Raw genomic sequence first — 21,430 nt, 5'->3', positions numbered from 1 at the left:
TAGTGGTAGAGGTTTTATATATTGTTAAAAATAGGCAAAAATTATTCATATCATGTGTTTGTGAACCAAAACCATAGCCATTTAACTCTGACTTTGTTAGCAGAATTTTAACAGATTATTTAAATTATTAAAAGCTATGATTTCTAATAGTTTTACCCAAACAGGAACCTTCTAGAAGTCCCTAGAATGCTTCATTTAAAGGAAAGTAGCATTGAGGTTAAAATTTTTAGTGGTTAGATTTTAAGAGTTAAAATAGAAACTTTCTCAATTATTTTATCTTCTTTCTAGATCCTTAATCAAGTTGTATTAATTTATTAGGAGCTAAATGCATCATTGTGTGTGGGATTTATGTTTACTCTGTAATATATAATCCCTTCTCCGTTTTCTACCTAATGATAAACAGTTGTCTAGCATAAATTAATTATATATTATAATATTTATTTATCTGTGGCTGTGTCAGGTCTTACTTGTGGCACGCAGGCTCCAGAGTGCGTGGGCTTGGTAGCTGCAGCATGTGGGCTTAGCTGCCCTGAGGCCTGTGGGATCTTAGTTCCCCAAGCAGGAATAGAACCCATGTCCCCTGCCTTGGAAGGTGGATTCTTAACCTACTGGACCACCAGGGAAGTCCCTATTATATTATAATTTAATAAATTTAATTTTTTGTAACTTGAGTGTGTTCATATAGCTTTTGGAAAGTGATAGACATTTGTTTCTATTTTTGTTTTTATCAGCCAATCTCAATTAGTTTGGTTCAATACTGTATTTATTGAACACCTATAATTTCCAGACACAGTTAATGTTAGGCATTATCTTATTGAATATTACTTGAAGCATTTATTTGCTTTTCTCTTGGCTATGTGGAGTCTGTTTATTATTAATGTTCAATGAATTAGCTATTGGCTGTTTCAAAATTATTTACTTAGTGTTTTACAATTGAAATATTTTCAAGGGCATTATCTGATGCAGGATGAATAATCCCATCATTACAGTTTAACTATTTCCTTCACTGATATTTTTAGAAGGTTCTGTATATGGAAAAGCTTGTTCAAATTCTAGTGTCATTATTTACTAGCTTTGTGTACTTAGATAAGTTACCTAACCTCTCTGAGCCTCAGTTCCCTCCTCTGAAAAATAATAATACCTACATTACAATATTGCAAGGATTAAATGAAATCTGTAAAGTGTTGAAGTATGTAAAGCTTTGGTTTTCCCAATGGTTTTGTACAGATGTGAGAGTTGAAAGAAGGTTGAAAGTGAAAGTCACTCAGTGGTATCTGACTCTTTGCAACCCCATGGACTGTAGCCCACCAAGCTCCTCTGTCCATGGAATTCTCTAGGCCAGAATACTGGAGTGGGTAGACGTTCCCTTCTCCAGGGGATCTTCCCGACCCGGGGGATCGAACCCAGGTCTCCTGTGTTGCAGGCTGATTCTTTACTGTCTGAACCACCAGGGAAACCTGAGTGCCGAAGAATTGATGCTTTCAAATTGTGGTGCTGGAGAAGACTCTTGAGAGTCCCTTGGACAGTAAAGAGATCAAACCAGTCAACCCTAAAGAAAATCAGTCCTGAATATTCATTGGAAGAGCTGTTGTAGAAGCTCCATTACTTTGGCTATCTGATTTGAAGAGTGAACTCACTGGAAAAGAACCTGATGCTGGGAAGGATTGAAGGCAAAAGGAGAAAGGGTGGCAGAGGATGAGATGGTTAGATAGCATCACCAATTCAGTGGACATAAATTTGAGCAAACTCCGGGAGATAGTGGAGGACAGAGGAGCCTGGCGGGCTATAGTCTGTGAGGTCTCAAAGAGTCAGCAACTGAACACCACCAACAACAGAAAAGCTTATAGCATCATGTCAGTTAACATATCAGAGAAGGCAATGACACCCCACTCCAGTACTCTTGCCTGGAAAATCCCACAGACGGAGGAGCCTGGTGGGCTGCAGTCCATGGGGTTGTGAAGAGTCGGACACGACTGAGCGACTTCACTTTCACTTTTCACTTTCATGGATTGGAGAAGGAAATGGCAACCCACTCCAGTGTTCTTGCCTGGAGAATCCCAGGGACGGGGGAGCCTGTTGGGCTGCCGTCTGTGGGGTTGCACAGAGTCGGACACGACTGAAGTGACTTAGCAGCAGCAGCAGTTAACTTACTCAGTAAATATTTGTTCCTATCCCATGCAAGTTTGTTGTACTAACTGTCTTTACTGGGAAAAACAGCTATCTGTTAAATAAATTGACCCTCAGATGGAAATACAAATTGTTAACATGAGTGCTCTACTAATTTGATTACTGATGGATATTAGCAGGGGAACTATAGCAGTATTCCTAGTGCTTGAGGAAAAGCTAGCTGATGACAGTCATCTACTTTTGACCAGCCATCTTTTCTTCTCTGTGCTTGTGAAATGGTCTATGACTGTCACTGAAATGACTTCTAACAAAACCCCTTAGTTTATAATAGTTCAGTATAGGATATTAAAATATTCTTGAATAGCGGTATTAGCTCCTGAAAATACAAAAGAGGTATATAAAAATAACCTATAATGATGCCAACCACAGGTAATTGCTGTAAATATTTTGGTATGGTTTATGTATGTGTGCTGAGAATTTTAAGTCATAACATTTTATTCATAATTGTGATTTAAATGGCTGCATGGTATTTATTTTAAATCTAAGCTTTGTTTTGAGCTTTGCATTTTTTTTTTTTTGTCCTTCTGCTCTAGTAAGTCATGTTGGAATACACATCTTTATATATATATAAACTTTATTTCTGATTATTTCTTTAGGTTAATTCTTAGGAATAGAGTTACTGGTCAAAGAAAATAAACAGTAATATTTTATAAATGTTATTCCAAATTGCTTTCTAGAAAGGTATCAGTTTATACCCCCATGAACCCCAAATGTGACATTCTGACAGAAGAGAGTTACTTTTTTGAATATACAGTTTGGCTGGTAGTTAAGACAGTTGATTTGTATATAGTTTTTTGCTAATTGATTCTTGTGTAATTGATTCAATTTGGCACTTATTTAGGAAGAGGCCAAATAACATTCTAATGACCAATGGGATCTTGACTGAGATTTTAAGAAAAGATAGCTTTTAGTTTAAAAGTAATGATTAAAGTAATATTTGTTAAGTGGTAACTGGTATGCCAGTGTGCCATAGTCATATCTTGATTTTTTTGTATGTGTTATGAGGTCTCTTCAGGGCTAAATGCTGTAGTGATTTTTAGAGGAAAATGAGATTCTTCTAATGTGCCATTAAAATATTTGCATTATTGGCAGTATACATTATAGAGAAACTTGAGGGTAAAAATCAGCTCATTTTATTTTGTAGTAAAATAAAAAATAGGGAAAATTTGCTAACATGATAATATCTAATGAGGGAAATGTTCTGTGCAGATGTCTGGTTTTCTATTAATCCCTAAAATGACTATATACTTTTATGTATATGAGTAACATCAGATACAAACATGTTGCTAGGAATATACATCTACTTAAAAAAAAATAAACACAACATGAGTTTAGAATTTTAATACTGTTTTAAAGGTGATTTAAACCTTTGGATAATGTAAGTTTTGAGATTTCAACAAAGATCTAATATCTATGTATGCCACTTCTGAGAGTTATTTAGATATTTTTTCTCTTGTTTAACTGCATTTAGTACAGCTTCTAACACAGAGAAGTAAGAACTGAGTCCTGTATAATGTATCATTTATGGGGCACTGGGAAAAGTAATTCTACTTGGTTATTTTTGAAGCCTCCTTCTAGGCACACTGGCAACCAATTTTATTATATATATCTTTATGTATATATTATATCTTTATTCTAGCATGTAGATAACAAGGTCATATGCTTTTCAGCTAACACAAAGGGCATATGAAAAGGAAAGAGAACTATTTTTGTTTTGCTTTTGTCATTAGTGTTAGTTGCTCTGTTGTGTCCGACTCTCTGTGACCCCCATGGACTGTAGCCCGCCAGGCTCCTCTGTCCTTGGAATTTCCAGGCAAGAATACTGGGGTGGGTAGCCATTCCCTTCTCCAGGGGATCTTCCTGACCCAGCGCTCGAACCTGCTTCTCCTGAACTGGCAGGCGGGTTCTTTACTGTCTGAACCACCAGGGAAGGAGTTTTCATATTATCTTTGTACATTGGACACCTTTTCATATTATACTATGCTAATAGCAGTGTCACATTTCATTAACACCAAGTTAGTGGAAATGAAAAGCAGAATGTTTTGTTGCTCTTACTATTGTTTCAGGTTTTTGTCCTGTAAATACTTAACTTTTATGGTAATGAATTATTTCAGAAGGAGAGTGCCTTAGGGAGATATGTTCTGTTTTAAGCCAGAGTAGGCTGCTAACCTAAATTTGGACCTATCCCTTCCAAAGTAAATATATTGTGACATTAATACGGATAAATACAAACAGTTGTTGTATTTTGCACTCTTGAACGTCACTGAAGTCACAGCTTCATTGAGGAGTGGGAAGAGAGATATACATGCACAAATGACCACCCTTTGCATTGAAATTGGCATTCTTCAGTCCTGGAACTAAGCAAAACAAATAATAAAGTCACACTGCTAGCTATACATACTTTACACTAACTTCACACCAACCCTATTGGACTTGATAGTACGGGCTTGAATGTACAATGACAGAGACAGGGAGTGTGGGTTTGGAGAGTTGGAGAGATGAAACAGGGGTATGTGTAGAGGAGATTAATACTCTAGGCTTTTGATTTTTAATTTGCGTAATTAACTTTTTTCTCTCTCAAGTCTTGAATATAGAGTTGTAATTGGAATTAATTTAAGCATAGGTACCAAAATAATGGAATAAATCATTTAAGACAAGTATCTTGTTTGTTGTTGAATATATTGATTAGCTTTAAGTAGGTGATCATGTTAGTTTATAAATCTTAATGCCTTGTTACTTGTAAATATGCTTGGTATTAAAAACATCTCTCCTCGCTTTGATTTTTCTTTGGTATCTAAAATTAATGGGCAAAACATGAACTTTATTATGAATTCCTCCTAAATTTTTTTTTTTTTTTACAGTTTATTTTCTCAAGACTCCTTTTGGATTACAGAGATCATGTTCTTCCTGTAGACTCCTATGGAAGAATTTAAAATGAGTAAGTTGATGTTCTGGGGTATTATATTTTGAGAGGTATTTGACTGAAATTAATATATATTATTATGTTGGCTGCTGCTAATGTGTCAGAAATTATCCTTCAAAGAGTCGAGTTGAACACCGAGCCCAGTGTCATTTGATGAGAGCTGAGAAGAGGCACATGTACACAATCATTTATGAGTCTGACGAGACTGCTTGTCAGTTTTCTTTTGTTTTAGCTTGTATCAGCACTGGGGTCAACTTAATAAAACAAGGTAATGCTAGGCCTAGGGGTTAGGCCCAGCATACTTTAGTGGGTGTGTCATAAGTTTTAAAAGCAGTTTGAGGATAGAAGTCAAATATGTTGAGTCTGTTGTACAACACAGTGCCCATAGTTAAAAATATGATAGTGTGCACTTTAAAATGGTGAAGATAAATCTCATGTTTTTCACTTTCATTTTCTTTATGTGCTCTTACAACAGCACAAAACCACAAAAGAATACAAGGAAATTTTTGAGAGTCTAGATATGTTTGTAGTACCTTAATTGTGGTGATGTGTGCACATATGTCCAAACTCATCAAAATATATACATTAAAATATGTGCAATTATCTATATGTCAGTTATACCTCAGTAAAACTAAAAATGATGATTATCTTTTAAAGATATGTTCTGGAGAAGGAAGAAAAGAACATTAAACAGATGAATTCCCAAAGCAGTCGGGATTCTTGATGTAGGAGGTGAAAGGGAGTGCCTTCACGTTTGTTTTTCAGTCTGTTGCATTGATGATGAGTACCTGATACTGATCATCAATGTACTGATCATCAGTACTGATACTGATATTGATGCTGATTTTGGTGTTCTTAGCATCTAAAGAATATCAAATATACTCTTTAAGAGTTTCTCATTAGAGATCTTTTCTTTTACTCAGGCCACTGATTCACAAGAAAAAACCTTGTGAAGGCAATATACAAGTGAAAAACAATTTATGACTGAGGAAGCAAAAGAGGACGAGGAAGAGAGGTGGCAAAAGTGGGTGCATAAGGGCTTCCCAGGTGGCGCTAGTGGTAGAGAACACACCTCCCAATGCAGGAGATATAAGAGACATGGCTTCGGTGCCTGGGTCAGGGAGACCCCTGGAGAAGGGCATGGCAAACCACTCCAGTATTCTTGCCTGGAGAATCCCATGGACAGAGGAGCCTGGCAGGCTACAGTCCACGGGGTCACAAAGAGTTGGACACCACTGAAGTGACTTAGCATGCAATATTGCTAGAGGAAACGTGAGAGGGAGGAGAATGACAGGGAGTGAATGGGATTACAAAAAGAGATTTTTCTCCATTTTTCTCAGGCTTCTGCCATCTGTGGCCTGGTCTCATTCTTTTTCCTTCCATCCTGCCTACTATCCTCTAGCTATTAAAAATCTTACTCTAATTCCGATGCTAATCTAGTTCCTTCAGCCTTCTACCTTTCCATCTGTGAGTATTCTAGATTCACATGGCCACCATTACTATTACTGGTCTTCTTATTCCACCGTCAGTTGCATTTGCTGAAAGCTTTCCTTGAATAGTCAAATCTTTCACATAGTTAATTCAGTAGATTCCCTGTCAGTGATAATTCACTGTTGCCAGGCATTGTTCTAAGCTCTGGGGATAAAATAGTTAATGAGATGAAATCTTGGTCCTCATCACACATATATATATTGCAACAGATGAGTAAATATGTATTTGATTTGCTGTAGGGAAAAAAAAGCAGATTAAATGGGTAGAGAATAACATAGTATCCTACTTTAGAAAAAGCAGTCAAGGAAGTTTTCTCTGTGGAGGCGATACTTGAGCAGAAATCTGAAGTGAGGAAACAAACCATATGAGTTTCCCATATCGGAAATGTAGCTGAGTTTCCCAGACCAGCTACATATCGGAAGTGTGTCGCTGGAAGTGGAATGACTCAAATGCAGAGGCTTATGTTTGATGTCTTCAGGAGTTAGTAAGAAGCATAGTGGGTAGAGGAGGAGAGTGGTAGGAAATGAGGTTAAGAGTTAGGCAGAGGCACAGTACAGCCTAATCGGGACCCCAGTGAAGCCCTTGGACTTTATTCTAAGTGTGATGGCAAGTCATTACTCTTAGCGGGTCGAGAGCAGGGAAGCAATGTGGACTTACTTCCCTTGAGGAGTATTTTTTTCAAATGAAAGTAGAGATGCAGGGTATCAGGAGAATTCTAGGTTGCAGGAGAATTCTTATCCAGTTGCATTTATTAATATAAACACTTTGGTTCGGATAGGAAGTAGTTGTTCAGGGATAGCCTCCACTGGATAACACTACTCAAGTTCTATTTTACCTTTGGAAGAATGTTACAGTGCTATAAGGTACTGTTTTCCTAGAAAGATTTTATTAATTAGTACTTCTAGAGACCAGTGGAAATGAAGTCAGTGGAGGCTGAACGGGGAACCTAATATCCTGCCTTCCTATCTTTTTCATTAAGCCTAGAATATAGAAGTGCAAGTAATATACTTAAACTTATCAGTTTGTTACAAAGAGTTAGATTTTGCTTATTATTTTGTATAGCCATTCCTGTCAGACTTTTCCCAGCCACATCCATTCACTATTGAGGACAGATGAAAGAGCCATTAGATGAGCCATTATCTTTGTGAGATTAAATGCACTGCACTTTATTACAAAGTTTTGAGTATATTAAAGCCAGGAAAGCTTTATTAATGGTTTATTAATAGTCTACAAGGTGATAATATTATTTTAGAAGTTTTAGTGAAATTTATTGTAAGTAGGAGTCAGCAGACTGTTTCTGTAAAAGGCCAGATAGTAAATATTTTGGGTTTTGTGGGCCATATAGTCTCTGTTTTAAATCTTGTTGTTACTCTGCACAACTTTGTCATTGTAGTTCAGATGTAGTCATCAGATCAGATCAGATCAGATCAGTCGATCAGTCGTGTCCGACTCTTTGCAACCCCATGAATCACAGCACGCCAGGCCTCCCTGTCCATCACCAACTCCCGGAGTTCACTCAGATTCACGTCCATCAAGTCAGTGATGCCATCCAGCCATCTCATCCTCTGTCGTCCCCTTCTCTTCCTGCTCCCAATCCCTCCCAACATCAGAGTCTTTGCCAATGAGTCAACTCTTCGCATCAGGTGGCCAAAGTACTGAAGTTTCAGCTTTAGCATCATTCCTTCCAAAGAAATCCCAGGGCTGATCTCCTTCAGAATGGACCGGTTGGATCTCCTTGCAGTCCAAGGGACTCTCAAGAGTCTTCTCCAACACCACAGTTCAAAAGCATCAGTTCTTCGGCGCTCAGCCTTCTTCACAGTCCAACTCTCACATCCATACATGACCACTGGAAAAACCATAGCCTTGACTAGACGAACCTTTGTTGGCAAAGTAATGTCTCTGCTTTTGAACATGCTATCTAGGTTGGTCATAACTTTCCCTCCAAGGAGGAAGCGTCTTTTAATTTCATGGCTGCAGTCACCATCTGCAGTGATTTTGGAGCCCAGAAAAATAAAGTCTGACACTGTTTCCACTGTTTCCCCATCTATTTCCCATAAAGTGATGGGACCGGATGCCATGATCTTCGTTTTCTGAATGTTGAGCTTTAAGCCAACTTTTTCACTCTCCGCTTTCACTTTCATCAAGAGGCTTTTTAGTTCCTCTTCACTTTCTGCCATAAGGGTGGTGTCATCTGCATATCTGAGGTTATTGATATTTCTCCCGGGAATCTTGATTCCAGTTTGTGTTTCTTCCAGTCCAGCATTTCTCATGATGTACTCTGCATATAAGTTAAATAAGCAGGGTGACAATATACAGCCTTGATGAACTCCTTTTCCTATTTGGAACCAGTCTGTTGTTCCATGTCAGACAAAACATAAACTAATGTTTGTGATTGTGGCCCAATAAAACTTTATTTATAAAACAGGGGTGGACAGGTTTGGCCTGCTAACTCATGCTATTAAGAATCTTGTGAAAATTATGACTGCCATTTATTGAGCATGAACAGAGTAGTGGGTAATGTTATGGATACATTGTATTGTTATTTAATTAATCCTGACCACAAAAAGGAAGCTGAGGCTCAGAAGTTTTAAAATTATTACTCCAAGTTCATACAGCAAATTGCAGGGTCATTACTAGAACCCAGATTTATCTGTGAGTGTGGTGATAGTCTTTGTTTTTCTTTCTAAAAATATTCCTTTATTTGGCTGCATGAGTCTTGGTTACTGCATGTGGGCTCTTTCATTGTGGTGCACAGACAGACTCTCTAGCTGTGGCCTGTGGGCTCAGTAGTTGTGGCACCTGGGCTTGATATACTTATTCTTTATATGAAAGAAAATGCTCTGTGAGTTTAAGAACTTTGCTTTTAATAATCTAAAAGAACCAGGTCATTAAAATATAAGGTTGTGCTAGAATGATCTTACTGAAAATCATTTTATAACCAATGATTCAGCTATTGGCCAAAGAAAACTCTGAAAATTTAAATTAGGGTAACCAACTAGTGATTACCAGGATACCAGTGTCTCCCTAAGCTATTCACACTGCTGGGATCATAGACATTCTTAAAACCTACTGTGCTATACCGATTGCCTTAAAGATCTCTCTTTTTTGTTTTTTGAGGGGCTACATTGGCTGCCCTGGGTAAAGTCTTGGAAGAAAGCTCAGCAGCATTTAAAATTTCTCTTCTCAAAATTCTAACCAGGGGCCAAAAATACCTCTTGAAAAGGCTAGTAAGCAGATGTGAGGATCTTTCATCCTAAAGTGTTAGATGAAGTTAAGTGTCCAGTTAAACTGTCATCTTAGCTTCACCATCTTTGTGCTCCTGGCCTGGAAGCAGACTTGAGTTACATATAGATTAAATCAAAATCTGCCTTACATGAATAAATCCTTGAAAAAAAATACATTTTCTCTTTTTCTCATGAAAGCGTCTAATGGCTCTGTAACTTCAAACCTCAGAGTGGGAGGGTACTGAAATTAGGAGAACTTTAGTGTTTTGGCATGCCAGTATGTGTGTATGTGTGTTTGAGTATATGTTAGAAGATAAGAAAAACTCTACAATTAAAATCCCTTTCCTTTGGTTTGTTTCCCTTCAAGATTACAATTCCCTTTCTGATTTTTGAAAGTGTGATCTGATTATATATTTAAAGTAAATAATTATTTATTGGGTATCCACTATATGTCAGGCATGATGGTATAACATAGAGGGTGTAGATAATGAGTTAAACACACTGTCTTCAAGGAGATTACCAGAGATTAATACTCAGTATTATGGCTTGGTGTTAAAGATTCTGTCTGCCAACCAGATGTGGGGTTTGATCCCTGGGTCAGGAAGATCCCCTGTAGAAAGAAATGGCACCCCACTCCAGTATTCTTGCCTGGGAAATCTCATGGACAGAGGAGCCTGGCAGGCTACAGTCCATGGGGTCTCAAAGAGTCAGACATGACTTATTGACTAAATAGCAACAACAAGAAATTAAATGCTAAAACATGAGTAAGCACATAGGAAAGACATGTAACCGTACTTTGGGAGTCAGAGAAGGTTTCCTGAAAGAAAATTTGAGCTAAGTCATGAAAAATAGGAGCTAGACCAAACGAGAAGCAGGATAATCTTATTTGAATTTTCCCCAGTTCAGTCAACATGATATATCTGAATGAAGCATGCTTAAAATATCATTTAAAAGGAAAAAAAAAAGAAAAGAGGCCTGTTTTTTGAATGCCCTGAACCAAAAGAAAAGATAGATTTGACACCAATCACCTCTTCTAAGTCTAGTAACAGGAAGGGCATGTTTGCTTATAACCTGAGCATTCTCTTCATCAGAATAAATGTGGCTGGCAAAAAAATAAAATAAAAATGGCCCTTCTTGACTGTGTTGGACCCCCTTTTCATTACCAGTTCTAACAGAGGAAAGTCTTACAGTTCAGCTATGCTCATGAATGAGGAAGAGAGAAGTTTTGATGAATTAACTAAGGTCTACCCCACCCAACTTATATTTTGCTCCACAGTTTTTGATGTTAGAAGTGGGCTAATCTTTCTTTCTGTTTTCCTTCCCCCCTCCTCCCAGTAATATAATCACAAATAGAATTCCAAGAAACATTCGACATAAATTCTGACCTTAAAATACTTCGTAACTTTGACAAGTTTGGGCTTTATCCTGAGGGCAATAAAATGACATAACCAGATCATTACAGCAGCAACGTGAAGAATGGGTGAAGTAGGGGAACGCTAGGGACGCTGACACAAATTAGGCATGTAGGTGAGAGCGGGTAATGATGCGAACCAGGGTGAAGGCAGGGGAAGTCGAAATTTAGATGGTAGAATAATTCAGACATGGTGATGCTCCGGATATGGTGAATGAGGGGCAAGAGTCAAGACTGATGGTCAGGTTTCTGACTTGGGCAGTGGAGTAGACAGAGGTGCTTGTATGAAGACTGAGGACACAAAGGAAGAAGGAGCATTAAGGAGTTCTTAAGCAGCTGCAGCTGCTAGGCTGGCTCACCACACTCTGTAGATTCCTGTAAGAAGGAAACAATGAACCCAGTCAGATTTAGACAGTTTATTGCTCATAGCAAAGTAGTCAGTATAATCTGCATGTTCATATTGGTTCCCCAAGTCCTGTAGTACAGAATGAGGCTCAGGGTGATGCCATGCCCTCAGATGCAGGTGGATCTGTGTCCTCCCAGGCTTGTAAAAGCCTACTAGCAAAACTGGCCAACCTTGTCTCAGAGGATGACATTATCTTTATTATCCTTGTCAGGGAACAGTATGCCCTCTAACCTGGAGGGATAGACCATTCCTACTCTGAGGCACACAGAAATACCGTAGAGAATAGACTCCTAACAGCAAGATAATGATTTCAGTTTTGACATAATGAATTTGAAATGCCCATTATATCTAAATCAAGGTATTCAGTAGACAGTTAACTATTTATAAGAATATTCAGTATAGTACTTATAGAAGTGAGATAATAAAAAATAAAATCTATGAACTTTAGCTATGTCAAAACAATACTATTGATAGTAATTTTAAAGACAGTTACAGCAGGTGGTTACCAAGTTACCTAATTAAACACTATGATATCATTAAATGTGTAAATTTATTATTGTATTCATTACAAACTGAGTTCACATAGACTTAGTCTTCTGTTGCTTGTGGGATTTGATTATCTGCTAATAACCTCAAAACCTTAGAAAGTAGTATGGTTGCAGGATATTTATGATACACTGTGGAGCTGGCCTCTGACTGTGCCTTTTGTCCACTTTAGTCTAAACAAGTCCTCTTCAATAAAAATAAAATATAAGCGAGACTTCCCTGGTGGTCCTGTGGTTAAGAATCTGCCTTCCAGTACAGGGGACATGGGTTCAATTTCTGCTTGGGAGCTAAAATCCCACATGCTGCTAGGCAGCAAAGCCTGCGCACTGCAACAAAGACTCAAGACAGTCAAAAATTCAAATAAAATAAAATGTGAGACATGTATGCAATTTAAAATTTTTAGTAGCCACATTAAAAAAGTAAAAAGAAACAGATGAATTTAATATTTTATTTAACCCAATATGTCAAATATTGTTTCAACATATAAACAACATAAAATTATTAGTGAGATATTTTATATTTTTTTCATACTAAGTCTTTGAAATCTAATGTGTATCTTACACTGATGTGTGTCTCAGTTTGGACTAGATATATTACAGAGTGCTCAACAGACATGTGTGGCTACTGGCTACCATATCGGACAGCTCAGGTCTAGCCCTCAAGAACAAGAAGCTATATTTCATCATATGTGATGAATATAGTTCTTCTTTGTATGTTAGAAGACTAAATACTATGCTGTGCCTTTTATCTTAGATAATTGAGTACTATAGGATAACTAACATTATAATGAAAAAGCAAATGGCCACTGAATTTATATATATATATATATATATATGTATATATTTTAGAGATCGTGAGTTTCACTTAAAATCAGTTCTTACAGTGCTTAAAATAGTTATCTTTGTAAGTGAGTTAGGTCTTTAGATGTATCATTGGTAAATCACTCAAGGATTTTACTAGATGGACTAGGTAGCCAGGAGGTTTAAAGTATAGTTTGGGGTACATGACTTACTCTTCAAAAATCAGTTACATGTTAGGAGAATTTATTCTATCCTATTATATTATGTAATGAGGCATCTCATCATTTTGTGGCCTGTAAGCATTTACTTATTTGCTGTGTTGAAAAATGTATTGATTCCTCTATACAGAAGCATCTTGAAACCTAAAAGATGTCTATTATGTAACTTAATGAAAAATAGATGTTGAGGGGAAAGGTAAGCCGTCTATATGCCTTCAGTATAGGAGCTAGAAATAATATACTTTGGAAAGTCTGAAGTATGTTAGTAGTTTTAGAAAAAGACTAGGTAAGTAGCTTGACAAACTTAAGATCTTCTAAGAAACTGATGATGCATAGTAATGACTTACCAAGTTTGCCTTGGAAAAGTGCTGTTAAGTCATGGACTTTGCTGTGTATTTTAGCAAGGACACTTTTAACCCTGATCTGTGAAATGTAATCACATTAAATTGTATATTGAAACAACATACTCAGGGAAAAGTGAGTTTCTCTGCTGAATGTGAATGAAAGCACCTGACTTATAAAGTCTTGGATATCTCTTTGATGGTGATTATTATCTGTGATTCTTTGTTGAGGGTTTTTTGCTTGTTTTTTAAAGACTTACTTGGGATAATCAAATGTTAAATGTTACATAGTTTAAAACATATTCTTTTAGAGAGCAGTTTTGTAAGGCAAATAGTTCTACATTATTCTAGTTTATTGATACTTTTATTTAGGAGTAAACAGTTTTAAAAATTAGACTGATTCATAGCAAAATGATATAGATGTGGATATGCTGTGTATAATAAGGAAGTGAACTGAATAAGTGGATCAATAAGGAATCTTCTGCTCTGCTCTCAGAAGAAGCAGAGTGGGTAGCATCTATTTTGTTTCAATGACCCAGAAGGACTATGCATATATCAGTAAACACTTTAGAAAGTTTGTCAATTGACTGTGGTAAAATAAACCAGTGAGGGTTAAGATCATGTTTCTGACATAACCATTGATGGGTTAAACCAATTGTTATTTTATATCTTGCTTTGGAATGGAGCTTTGGGAATGAAGGGTTTATCATCAAGAGTTTTCAAAGGGTGTTTTAAAAAGTTTGAGAACATTTGTTCTGCTGTAATAAAAGTGGTCAATGGAGGCCTCCCCGAGAAAGGGATGTTTGAGCTATGGCTTAAAGGAGACGTGGGAACAGCTACAGAGCTGCCTGGGGAGGAAGCTTCCAGGCCAAGGACACAAGGGATGCCAGGCCCTTAATGCAGGAGCATGCCTGGCAGGTTGAGGGATGGTGTGGTAGCCAGTACAGCCACAGAAACAAAAGGATTACCATCATTTATTCTCCGTCTTCTCTGTATTCTAGATACTTTTTATACAAACCTGACTTGAAATAAGGAAAATTGGAGGAAAAAATATTATAGCAGAAAAATGGGTTTCAAATTTTTAAAAGCATTGTTTGGAAACAAATCCCAAAATAAAAATAAAAGTGATGTTAAAGCTCACAAAGGGATAGGGACATGTCAAAAGGCCTCAGTAGTCAGATCAGAGGGACTCCCACTGGCCAAATCTGAGAGAATTCAGCTTCAAAATAATGAGATTGAGTGTGTGCTAAGTTGCTTCAGTCATATACGACTCTGTGCCACCATGGACTGTAGCCCGCCTGACTTCTCTGTCCATGGGATTTCCCAGGCAAGAAAACTGTAGTGGGTAGCCATTTCCTACTCTGGGGGATCTTCCTGATCCAGGGATGGGACCCTCATCTCCTGCAGCTCCCACATTGCAGGCAGATTCTTTACCGCTGAGCCAGGGGGGAAGCCCAAAGAGATTAATAAATGCTAATCTATTAAATGAAAACATCCATGAGTTCATACTTACAGTAAACAAGTGAATAAATAAGGGGATCAGATCAGATCAGATCAGTCGCTCAGTCGTGTCCGACTCTTTGTGACCCCATGAATCGCAGCACGCCAGGCCTCCCGGTCCATCACCAACTCCGGGAGTTCACTCAGACTCACATCCATTGAGTCCGTGATGCCATCCAGCCATCTCATCCTCTGTCATCCCGTTCTCCTCTTGCTCCCAATCCCTCCCAGCATCAGAGTCTTTTCCAATGCGTCAACTCTTCACATGAGGTGGCCAAAGTACTGGAGTTTCAGCTTCAGCATCATTCCTTCCAAAGAAATCCCAGGGCTGATCTTCAGAATGGACTGGTTGGATCTCCTTGCAGTCCAAGGGACTCTCAAGACTCTTCTCCAACACCACACTTCAAAAGCATCGATTCTTCGGCACTCAGCCTTCTTCACAGTCCAACTCTCACATCCATACATGACCACAGGAAAAACCATAGCCTTGACTAGATGAACCTTTGTTGGCAAAGTAATGTCTCTGCTTTTGAACATGCTATCTAGGTTGGTCATAACTTTCCTTCCAAGGAGTAAGCGTCTTTTAATTTCATGGCTGCAATCACCATCTGTAGTGATTTTGGAGCCCAGAAAAATAAAGTCTGACACTGTTTCCACTGTTTCCCCATCTATTTCCCATGAAGTGGTGGGACCGGATGCCATGATCTTCGTTTTCTGAATGTTGAGGCTTAAGCCAACTTTTTCACTCTCCACTTTCACCTTCATCAAGAGGCTTTTGAGTTCCTCTTCACTTTCTGCCATAAGGGTGGTGTCATCTGCATATCTGAGGTTATTGATATTTCTCCCTGCAATCTTGATTCCAGCTTGTGTTTCTTCCAGTCCAGCATTTCTCATGATGTACTCTGCATATAAGTTAAATAAGCAGGGTGACAATATACAGCCTTGATGAACTCCTTTTCCTATTTGGAACCAGTCTGTTGTTCCATGTCCAGGTCTAACTGTTGCTTCCTGACCTGCATACAAATTTCTCAAGAGGCAGGTCAGGTGGTCTGGTATTCCCATCTCTTTAAGAATTTTCCACAGTTTATTGTGATCCACACACTCAAAGGCTTTGGCATAGTCAATAAAGCAGAAATAGATGTTTTTCTGGAACTCTCTTGCTTTTTCCATGATCCAGCGGATGTTGGCAATTTGATCTCTGGCTCCTCTTCCTTTTCTAAAACCAGCTTGAACATCAGGAAGTTCACGGTTCACATATTGCTGAAGCCTGGCTTGGAGAATTTTAAGCATTACTTTACTAGCGTGTGAGATGAGTGCAATTGTGCGGTAGTTTGAGCATTCTTTGGCATTGCCTTTCTTTGGGATTGGAATGAAAACTGACCTTTTCCAGTCCTGTGGCCACTGCTGAGTTTTCCAAATTTGCTGGCATATTGAGTGCCACACTTTCACAGAATCATCTTTCAGGATTTGAAATAGCTCAACTGGAATTCCATCACCTCCACTAGCTTTGTTTGTAGTGATGCTTTCTAAGGCCCACTTGACTTCACATTCCAGGGAATAGGATACCATATAAATAAATGTAGGAGGAATGATAGTGTTAGGAAATCACCATTTTGCAACCATTTTAACCACCAGGCAAGGGTCATCCATGGATGCTAAAACCAGTGAGTGAGAAATGGATGAGGGCTAAGATATTTACAAAGTTATAAAAATATCTTTCCATGAATTGTTCTTTAATTACTAAGTAAAACATATTTTACAGTGGAGTAACCTTGTAGATACTACTTTAACTACTTAAGTAAGTAAGCACAGTCAGTATCACCAATAACTGGACGAACCATATTATATGTTTCCTGATGTGATACACTGAAAAGAACACAATATCATTTATATAATGTTTCTGCCAAAAATGTATAACCTAAATCTAATTATGAGAAACTAGACAAACCCATACTGAAGGTTCCTTTTACAAAGAAAATTGTTTGTACTATTTATAAATGTCAGTATTACAAAAGGCAAAGAAAGGCTGATTTTGGACCAGAAAACATTGCTGTAAAAGGAATTTTGGAGGCAGTTGAAAAAATTTAAGTAAATTGTATAGATTAGGTAACAGCATTGTGTCAGTATTAAATTTCCTGATTTTGATTATCATACTGTAATAATATAAGTGAATATCTTTGTTCCTGGGAAATCTACCTGGAAGTATTTAGAGGTAATGGAACAAGGTTTTGTAACTTTCAAACAGTTCAGAAAATAAAAGATGTATACTGTGTAAAAAGAGAAAGAAGAGGAGAAGAGAAGAGAGAAAGGGTAGGAAAGAATGATAAAGCAGTTGTGGCAAAATGTTAAAGTCTGGGTTAAGCACATACAATAGTTCTTTGTACTGTGCTTGTAATTTTCCTGTATATTTAAAATTATTTCAAAAAAGTTGTAAGCAAAAAGTGATGGTGTTCTGGATGAATTTGTTCTGGAACACCTTCTATATGATATTGCTCCTTCATTAATTTTCTTCTAAAAAGAACGTCTGAGGCACCCCTGAATACAATCTGAAAATCACTGCTCTTAAAATGATGATTCCTTCCAGCTATGAAAACAGAGAAAGTGGAAAGTTTTACATATAATAATGATATTATATATGCAAGAGGATAACTGATATTTTCAGTTATCTAGCTCTGCTGCTGCTGCTAAGTCACTTCAGTCAAGTCCGATTCTGTGCGACCCCATAGATGGCAGCTCACCAGGCTCCCCCGTCCCTGGGATTCTCCAGGCAAGAACACTGGAGTGGGTTGCCCTTTCCTTCTCCAATGCATGAAAGTGAAAAGTGAAAGTGAAGTTGCTCAGTCGTGTCCAACTCTTAGTGACCCCATGGACTGCAGCCTACCAGGCTCCTCCATCCATGGGATTTTCCAGGCAAGAGTACTGGAGTGGGGGTGCCACTGCCTTCTCCATATCTAGCTCTAGCAAGAGGTTATTTGCAGAGATTGTTGGTAATTATTGATGGACAGTTTTTTTAAAAAGGAGCATATGGAAAAAAGTTAGGCAGTAGAGCAAAGTCTATATTTGGCCCAAGGGTTCAAGGGAGAGACTACTTGTAGGTAGTTAGGAAGAAGATTTTTAAGATAGCTACAATAAAATTTAGGGTTTTTTTAGGTTTAAATTTACAATTGAAATGAGGTTTAGGGAGGTTCAGAGCATGTAAATTCTAGTTTATGATTGTGGTAATGTGGCTGCTATCACTAAAGTGAACTTTGTAAGTCTGAGGACAGATGATGAAAAAAAGATTCAGGATAGATATGAGAGCAATCAAAGGAGCAGTGTGAAAAGTATCATACCTGAGGCCACTTTAGCTGTGGTACTGAGTTAGTACCAGTTAGTCCTCCTCGGAATCAATATCCATAATGTCAGAGAAAAGCCCTACCTGAGCTCGGTATTTCCTTGTAAAGTTAACAACGTAATCTCTGGTAGATAGTACTTTAGAGAGGACAGAATTTGAAGGTCTAGAAAACATTGTGAAGCCACTGAAATTATGGAATTGTTTTAAGATGCGAGCAGCAAATGAATCACTTTAGTTTGGCTGCAAGGGAATTCTAGTTTTCTTAATGGAAAAAGAGAACCAACAAAGGAGAACAAAATAACTTATCTACTTTTCACCTATTTGTGAGCTAAATACTAAAACCTTGTAAGAGATGAGGAATGGCAAAAGACGGAAAATTAGTGTATAAGATACGAAAGAACATTGTTTTTAGACCTGACACAATATATTGAAACTACCAGGGGGTAGTTTTGGCATAGAAAGCAGACAAAGAAAGAACGAAAATAAACTTTGTTAAAAGTTGTAGCTGTTCCCTTCTCCAGGGGATCTTCCCAATCCAGGGATCAACCCAGGTCTCCTGCATTGCAGGTAGATTATTTACCAGCTGAGCCACAAGGGAAGCTCAAGAATACTGGAGTGGGTAGCCTATCCCTTCTCCAGCAGATCTTCCTGACCTGAGAATTGGACCGAGGTCTCCTGCATTGCAGGCAGATTCTTTACCAACTGAGCTATCAGGGAAACCCCTCAAATTATGCATACATCAAAGTGAAGAAGAGCAGTAATGCTTACAATATACTGATGCTTATATATACATAACCTGTGGTTTCTTGGCGATTTGGAAAATAATAAAATGAAAAATGGCTCCTTATGGATAAAGGTGATATGTGAAGTGAAAGTTGCTCAGTCGTGTCTGACTCTTTGCGACCCCATGGACTATACAGTCCATGGAATTCTCCAGGCCAGAATACTGGAGTGGGTAGCCTTTCCCTTTTCCAGGGGATTTTCCCAACCCAGGGATTGAACCCAGGTCTCCTGCATTGTGGGTGAACTCTTTACCAGCTGAGTCACAAGGGAAGCACAATTGGTATTCAGTTCAGTTCAGTTCAGTCGCTCAGTCGTGTCTGACTCTTTGCAACCGCATGAATCGCAGCACGCCAGGCCTCCCTGTCCATGACCATCTCCCAGAGTTCACTCAAACTCACGTCCATCGAGTCAGTGATGCCATCCAGCCATCTCATCCTCTGTCGTCCCCTTCTCCTCCTGCCCCCAATCCCTCCCAGCATCAGAGTCTTTTCCAGTGAGTCAACTCTTCGCATGAGGTGGCCAAAGTACTGGAGTTTCAGCTTTAGCATCATTCCTTCCAAAGAACACCAGGGCTGATCTCCTTTAGAATGGCCTGGTTGGATCTCCTTGCAGTCCAGGGGACTCTCAAGAGTCTTCTCCAACACCATAGTTCAAAAGCATCAATTCTTCGGCACTCAGCTTTCTTCACAGTCCAACTCTCACATCCATACATGACCACTGGAAAAACCATAGCCTTGACAATTGGTATAAAAATGAATTTTTCTTAGATTTTCGGAAAATACAAACTTAAAAAGGGATGTTAAATGGAAAATGATCTGCATTTTTAATCTTTATGGGCATGATATTAAAATAAATAGAACTAACCCAAAGAGGAAAGCATGTTAACAAAAGGACCTGTGGCTGTTGACAGTGTATAGACAGGGTGCTTTATGAAGCTTTGCCATAGAACCACCAGTGCAATGGTTCTATACAATACAGTATAGTGGTGGTTGGAATAAAGGAGTAGGAGAATGGGTAATTTAATGACCACTTATAATAGGTGTTACCCTCTAAGATATGATAAAAGCAACCAAATGCAGCACTCCGGGGCACAAGATGATTGGCTAAAGGAGTTGGGAAGATGTCCTAGTTGGTGGACCTTTGCTTGGCTGTTCAGGGAACCTTTTTCTCCAGATATTATCTGCAGCTATCTGTAGAACTCAAACATGGAGGGCTCAGTGGTTTGCTGGTCTCTAGAACATCTTGTGTTTTAATGATCATGATAAATGCTTAAAGAATATAAATATGGTGTTTCTGTGGAATTAATGACTACATGTCTTCTGATTGGTGTTTTCATTTTAATCATCATTTAAGTGATTTCCCAGTCACAGATTTTATTTAAAAGCTTGACTATATATAAAACATCTGACATTTTTGTTATTATAATGGACTAGGTTTTAAACACTGGGACTACAGTTCTACCCAGTGAAAAGCACAGGTGTTCTAACAAGCAATAATAGCAAATAAGATATGGTGTTTTTATTTTGTAAAACACTATGGACGTGTATAGTACACACAAGGATCTAGAATATCAGGCTGTTTTAACAGTAATCAATTTTAGTAGAATTTACTTGATTTAACATCTTCCTTTTAGGTTGGAATATGTTTTCTTAAAGAGGATCAGACAAATGCCTCATTCTGGGAACAAAGACTTTTGACAGCTGACAGCTTACTGACAGTTATGATGAGCATTTTATTTCAGACTTATAAAACATATGAATCATGCTTGTTCACAGTATGGTGGTCCAAAGAGGGTTATATTCTTTTTGAGAGATACTTTAACTGAAGAGCATGTGACACATCTTCCACGAGTACAAAGCTACAATTTTCCTTTTTCCTTCTAAATGAGTAAATACTTTTCTCAGGTTTAAAGAAGGAAGAGTACTGCAGGAATCTGTTTATTATCAGACTATTTGCAAAAGACCTCTGCACCATTCATTGAACCTTGAAAAACACTCGAAAATATGGGTTGCATTTGCAAACTTCAGGGTATGACACGGGAAGCTGGCAAGCTGCCTGGCTTCTACTTAAAGAATTGTCATTCTGGGAAAAATAAATTTCTCTAACTAGACAAAAGTCAATGTTTTCATGTTTTACTGCAATCAAACTGATAGAGCTGACAATTTAATGTCTCAACACTTAAAATATCTGTGGATAATCAGTTACCTCAATCAATCATAAACACAAATCCTTCTATTTTTGAAGCTTGTGTGTCTGTGACTAAGAT

General features: G+C 38.0%; 1 long non-coding RNA gene across 7 annotated transcripts in view; it reads left to right on the top strand.

Moving 5' to 3' along the window:
• The window catches only part of LOC139184233 (uncharacterized), a 160,093-nt gene that overhangs the window by 114,239 nt on the left and 24,424 nt on the right, over positions 1 to 21,430 (top strand). For all 7 annotated transcript variants that reach the window (XR_011567815.1, XR_011567814.1, XR_011567817.1 and 4 more), the window contains one exon: positions 5,049 to 5,125. This is a non-coding gene — a long non-coding RNA (uncharacterized lncRNA). The remainder of the gene's footprint in view (positions 1 to 5,048; positions 5,126 to 21,430) is intronic.

This window comes from Bos indicus, chromosome 7, assembly GCF_029378745.1.
Source record: "Bos indicus isolate NIAB-ARS_2022 breed Sahiwal x Tharparkar chromosome 7, NIAB-ARS_B.indTharparkar_mat_pri_1.0, whole genome shotgun sequence".
Classification (NCBI taxonomy): domain Eukaryota; kingdom Metazoa; phylum Chordata; class Mammalia; order Artiodactyla; family Bovidae; genus Bos; species Bos indicus.
The sequence above is the reverse complement of the archived record's forward strand: the minus strand, read 5'-3'. Positions and strand labels throughout refer to the sequence as shown.